The sequence below is a fragment of the Molossus molossus genome, unplaced genomic scaffold, assembly GCF_014108415.1.
Source record: "Molossus molossus isolate mMolMol1 unplaced genomic scaffold, mMolMol1.p scaffold_m16_p_12, whole genome shotgun sequence".
Classification (NCBI taxonomy): Eukaryota; Metazoa; Chordata; class Mammalia; order Chiroptera; family Molossidae; genus Molossus; species Molossus molossus.
Window position 1 is genome coordinate 99,368,683 of NW_023425347.1, and position 6,816 is coordinate 99,375,498.

The following is a 6,816-nucleotide window of genomic DNA, read 5'->3' on the forward strand; positions in this document are numbered from 1 at the left end:
AGAGCAAATAAACCCACAGGTAAAATACAATGAGAGACCTGTATTATACATGTATACTGAGATCAATCAGGCAAGTACATGGATGGCAGACGGTAGGAACCATCTCATTGTTGCAGTGGGAAATTACAGGAAACCAAGAGAGGGGGTCTATAATGATCCACGTGGTAATTGATTAGAGCTAGAGATAATTGCTATGAGCTCATGTGCAGCTTACTATAGACACCGGTAGCTACGCATAGAAATATTAATAGATGTGTGTATTTACATGGGCCAGTAAAATTCAACAAGAAGAGAAAGCTGTGGGCCTGGTTGCAATGAAGGAAGAGGTGGAATTAGGAAAGACGAGACGAATTTCTCCAGGTGGAGAAGCTGCCATTGGAAGGTGAAGGGTGGATGCTCCAGGTGAGACGTGGAGGTGTTTAGGGGAACCTCCGGGTGGTTCGACCTGAAAGTGAAGCCAGAAAGATGTGGGAAGCTGATCTCGAACCTGTGGGTCCTTCTGAGCCAAACTGAGTCAGAACTTGGTCCTCTAGAGAATCCCAGCGTTTCTGTGACCACTGAGTTTCAGAGAGAGTCATGGCAGTAAAAAGGATGGGGTGGAACTTGGTTAGGGAGAACAATCCCTAAGACATAACGAGGGCCCTGCAGAGCCAACAGTGGTCAGGCCCAGCCGTGAGGGAGAATCCAGAGAGAAACTCAGGATTTCGGGACCACTAGGCCATCACAGGGGAGGTGTCTGGTGTCCTTGCCAGGTTTCCAAAGTGGGCCAGTGGTGAACGGTTGAGAGGCAGCTGAGAGGCAGGTTTGGGAGAAGATAGTAAAATTTGGGGACATGTTGAGATGGAGGAGCTCATGAGACACACAGAAGATGTCTAGAAGGACATTGGCCATATGGCCCTGGAGCTCAGGTGAGCAGGAATATAGATTTGGGAGAAACTACACTCATTAGTTGAACACCTACTGTGTTCCAGGCACTGAGGCTACAGCAATGAAGAACACCATGCCATGGCGTGAGAGGCGTGATAAAGAAAAAGGGAGCAGCGTCAGGGTGACAGGGAGGAAGAGGGAGGCCTCCCGAGGAGGCTGGGGCCAGCAGGGCAGAATCTGCACAGCACGGGCCTGGCCGAGGGAGCAGGCGCACAGGTCTGAGGTCAGAGGTCAGAGCGGACTGGCCAAGTTCGGGAATGGCGAGAGGTCGGTGGATTCGGAGCGGAAAGGGAGGAAGAGGGGACAGGAAGAGATTTGGTAGGCCTGAGTGTCCTCATCTGGTCTGCAATTTAGAGTCATCGCAGCTGATTTCTCCAAAAGGTCTCCAAACAGGGCGAAGCCCCATGTTGCCTGCTATTGCCCTGCCGCCCAGAGGGGGACAGTGGCAGGTATGAGGAGAGACTATCGAACAAGGGACACGGAGCCACCGGAGAAGTCCCAGCTGCCAGCTCTGCCATCTTCTGGGACCAGAAAGGGAAGTGCCCGGTGGCTTGATGACTCGGTGGCCTCAAGGAGAGCAAGTCTGCGGAGAGAGAGGGCGGAAGGGAGCCTGCTAGGGTGTTGGCAGAGAACAAAACAGTAGGACCGACATCTATCTTTATTTCTGCCTCCCTTCACAATTCCTGTGTGAGTGTGTTTTATCACACCGCACATCCATGCATATGACTTAAAAACAACCAATACGCACATACTGGAGATTTGTGTGCAAAATCTGATCACCGATAGAAGGTATCATGGAAAGGGTTCGAGGGCCGTGGCAGGCCAAGCCGACTACGGGATGAGTGACGGCGAAGGAGGAACGACGCTTTGCAACTGAAAAATGTCCGGGCTGAGAGGCCCTTGGAAGCTGACGGAGGTCAAGGTCGGGGCAGCAGCAAGTGAGGAAGAGGGAGATGAGGAGGAGCCACAGACCGCGCTCACTCACTGCCGTGCCCACGGTGCTGAGAACGTGGCCGGCACGCAGCCAGGTCGGGCGTGGTTTGGGAGTGGACGGGGTTTGGCGAGATGACTGGAAATGGGGAAATGAAGGCAGAGCAGAGCTGAGCTGACGTGGGCAAGAGCGTACCTGGGGAGGCGTTGGCAGCCCCAAGGTGACATGTTCGTAACTCGGTTGGGCAGCTGGAAGGTGGCTTTCATGAGCAGTCTCCACACTTACGGATTTCACAGACCAGAACTGGTAATCTACCATCGGGGTACCTACTTTTCTGTCTTTATTGACTTGAGAGAGAGGAAGAAAGAGGGAGAGAGAGAGAGAAACATCGATGAGAGAGAAGATCGACTGACCGCCTCCTGCATGCCCACACTGGGGATCAGGCCCATAACCTGGGCATGTGCCCTGAAATCAAACCAGCGACCTGTTGGTGCATGGGTCGATGCTCAACCACTGAGCCACACCAGCCGGGCTAGCCTACCTACTTCTAATTTTGCAAGTGAAAACACTAAAAAAATGAATCAATGAACAACTCCTAACTACGATCATAATGAAAAATACACAATTTTTTAAAAGGGTACTTTAGCCTGGCCAGCGTGGCTCAGTGGATTGAGCGTCATCCCATGGACTGAGAGGTCCCGGTTTGGTTCCCAGTCAGGGCACATGCCCGGGTTACTGGCTTGATCCCCAGTAGGGGGCGTGCAGGAGGCAGCTGATCGATGTTTCTCTCACACATCAATGTTTCTCTCTCACATCGATGTTTCTATCTCTTTCTCCCTTCCTCTCTCTCTAAAAAGTAAATTAAAAATAAATGAAAGGTCCCTTTACTACATCGGAAGAATGCGACCACAGACTGAATTTCAGTCCTTTAAATGGAGTAGGTTTTCTCTGTGGAGGCCTGACCGCACTGCCCTCTATCCGGAGGTCACTTCACCGTGGGGACAGGAGGGCGGCAACATTGGCCGTTTTCCTTATGGGTGGGGGGTGGGGGTGGGGGGTCAAAGACGGAATGTAAATGAGGCAGTCTCGCCATCTCTTGTTGTTAATCGTCACCTGAGGATATTTTTTCCATTGATTTTTAGAGAGAATAGGAGGGAGGGAGGGATGGGGAGAGAGGGAGAGAAAAAGAAAAACTACATCGATGTGAGAGAGACACATCGATTGACTGCCTCCTGCATGTGCCCAGACTGGGGCCAGGGATCGAACCTGCAACCCAGGTACATGCCCTTGACCTGGAATCTAACCCAAGACCCTGCGATGTACATGCTGATACTCTAACCACCAAGCCACACCGGCCAGGGCAAGTCTTGCTCTCTTAAATCTGCCTCCTGGAGGACCGGTTCCTCAGCTCCCAGAGGAGAAGGGGGAGGCAGGTAGCTATCATCCCGACACCCTCCTTGGCACAGGTTTCTTCGTAAAGATATACGTGAGTCGGTTCTTACCCGTGACCTTGGTTGTGCTCCCCTCCCCTACTACTCCTTGGCCGCAGATGGAGTGTTCATTGAGGGCTGCCGCTGGCCTCGACATTGGGCTCAGTCCTGGGACACCGCAGTGATGCCCACAAGGCATCTTCTGTCTTCAAGGACCTTGCAGTCCAGCCAGGAAATGAAACCACATGCAAAAAGGACCCACGAGACAATAAGAATGGACACAACAGAAGCCCATTGGATCTGGCTTTGCTCTACTATGCATTGTCTTAATCGTCTGAGCAGCTCCAACGCCTTGCAGGGAGCTTGGCACCTGTTGGCGCTTAATAAATGTTGAACGACTGTGACCTGGGATGGCCTGGAGAGAAAGACGAACAAACAGTGAGCTGAGGCTTCAAGAATGGGTGAAATATGTATAGAAATGGAAGACAGAGGGTAGTTTGGAGGGTAGTGAAGGAGGGAGCATTGTAAATCAAGGACATTCATTCATTCATTCAACCAATATTTCTGAGCACCTACTATGAGCCAGGCGGTGGATATAATGGATCTAACCATGCAAACCACAAGTAAACAAATACTTAAGATCATTGCTAGTACTCGGGGTCAAGTAGCAGAGAAGGTCAGGCGAGGGTGGGTTTGCTTGTAAAAGGGTGGTGGTAGGGAGGACGTTTGCACACGCCATGGTGAGGCCGTGAGACTGAAAAGCCACCCCCAAAAGCAGAGTACAGGCCCCTCCAGCCTGGAAATCAGTGGAGTTTACTAAGGGGAACTTACACATGAGGCACATCCTGGGTGGTGGCTGCAAGACGAAATGGCCCCCCGTACAGTGTGACAAGTGACAACAAATTACACAGGGTAAAGGGGGAGGGGTTGAGTAGTCCTGGGCACTAGTATGTAAATGCTTCCAGGTACGGGAAATCACACGCCTGACCAGGTGAGGACAGCCGCCTGTTCCCGGAAACAGCACACAGCAGGAGACAAGGGAAGGGGTCTTCACAGAATGAACATTGAGATCAGAGCGTCTCGAGGTGTGTGTGGGGGGCGGGGTGCAGGTCCACACATGGTTCTGGCAGCAGTCACATCATGGGGCCCACAGAGGACCTCCCCAAGGAGGTGACGTTTCAGCTGAGACCTGGGGGCAGATGATTCAAGCAGCGGGAACAGCAGGAAGGAGCTTGGTTTTGCCTTCAGCTTAACTGTGCTGCTGTGGTTGACTCCGAGGGAGGCAGGGAAGACCTCCAGAGTTCATCAGTGTTATCAGAGTGTGAGCCTCTGACCGCCAGACAGGAGGCACGCCAAAGGAGGACAGAAGCCAGTCAGCTGGGAGAGCTGAGAAGTCTGGGGGACCAGCACCCAGCAAAGGTCTTTAGGAGCAAACTGAAAGATAACTGTGCTAAATAGAATAGCGCCCCACCCCCACCCCAATGTGTCCACATCCTAATCCCCAGAACCTAGGGTGATGTTATGTCACATGGCAGAGGGGAATTGACATGGAAGATGGAATTACGGTTGCTAATCAGCTAACTCTGAGATGGGAGATCATTCTGGGTTATTCCAGTGGGCCCCAGGGAACCACACTGAAGAGAGAACCAGGAAGATAGCACAAGAAAGACTCAGTCTCCTGTCCTTGGCTTTGCAGACGGAGGAAGGGCCACGAGCAAGGAGGGCAGGCAGCCTCCAGGAGCTGGAAAAGGCCAGGAAACAGATTCTCCCCTGGAGCCTCCCGGAAGGAACTCAGTTCTGCCGACACCTTGATTTCAGCCTCGTGAGACCCGTGTCAGAGTCATGACCTCCAGAACTATAGAGTAAAAAACATGTGTGTGTGGGGTTTTTTAATCCTCACCCGAGGATATTTTTCCACTATCACCAAGTGAGAGGGAGGGAGAGAGAGAGAAACATTGATGTGAGAGGGACACATCAACTGACTGCCTCCCGCACAACCCGACCAGGGCTGGGGACAAACCGCAACCGAGGTACCTGCCCTTGACCGGAATCAAACCCGCAACTCATTGGGCCACAGGCCAACGCTCTAACCACTGAGCCAAACTAGCCAGGGCTAAATGTGTGTGGTCTTAAGCCACTAAGTGTGTGGTGGTCGGTTACAGCAGCCACAGGAAATCATACAGCCCTGGTCCTGGGGAGTAGGGGAGCTGGGACAAACACCTAGACAGACGCAGTGGCTTTGGCATCGGCAGTGGGAAGAGGCTGGAAGAATTTCAAGGCTCTTGATAGGAAAAGCCTGGACGGCCAAGAACAGACTGTTAATAGAGATGAATGTTGACGCCTCACTGTGCACCGGGTGGCCCAGCTGTGCAGCCAAGGTTAAAAAGCAGGTAAAGCGCCACCTAGGGGAGAGACCCATGTATGATTCAAGGTCACTGAAGGGACAGTTCCCACACCAAGCTCCAGCGGTGCGAGAGGAGAGAGCACAGATCCAGCCCCCGCTGTGTGTCTATCCCCAACTGGCCCCACCTACCCACTTCCTGCCGCCGTGGAGGGACCCTGACTCCTCCCCACGCGGCCGGAAATACAGAAGCTGGGGCAGGCCACTGCGCATGCGCTTTAAGCAGAACCCAGAAGCACACATTGAACCTGAAAAAGGGAATGATAGCCCCTCACAAGGGCTCTTTATGCCTTGCTCAGGAAGTGTCCCAGCCCCGGGACCATTCTTTTTTTAATTTTTTTTTTTATTGATTTTAGACAGAGAAGAAGGGAGAGGGAGAGAGAGATAGAAACATCGATGAGAGAGAACATCAATTGGCCGCATCCTGCATGCCTCCCACTGAGGATCAGGCCTAGAACTTGGGCATGTGCCCTGACCGGGAATCGAACCAGCAACATCTCAGTGCATGGATCGACGCTCAACCACTGAGGCACACCAGCCAGGCCCGGGGCCCATTCTTATGTGACAAAGCTAGCAGGGGCAGAGACACTTGCCTTTCCGAACAGTTGACAACTCTGCTGGCTAGGTCTCAGAAGCAACAAGGGGCACAGCCGATCAGAGCAGCGATTTTCAACCGGTGTGCCCCAAGAATCGTTAACACATGTGATACCTGACTCTTTAGTCAGGGCACGGACCTCTTTCCCCTTAGAGTGTCAAATAAAAATTGACAACAGCTAACATAACAATAGCCATCCGGTGTGAATCAAAATTATACCTTTATTTTTGGTCAGATCAAAAAAAATTTTTTGGGGTGTGCTGCAGAATTTTACTAATTAGTTTGCGTGCCAGGAGATGGAAATGGTTGAAAATCACTGCTTCAGAGAATACCTAAATTGTCACCAGCAAACCTTTAGGAGAAATAAGGAGCTCATGTTCTCTTAGCCTGTGGTGCACCTTCATGCTATGGTCCACACACCCACATATTTTTACCCAGGTTTTTCCTTTATTGATTTTAGATAGAGAGGAAGGGAGAGGGACAGAGAGATAGAAACATCGGTGAGAGAGAACATCAATTGGCTGCCTCCTGC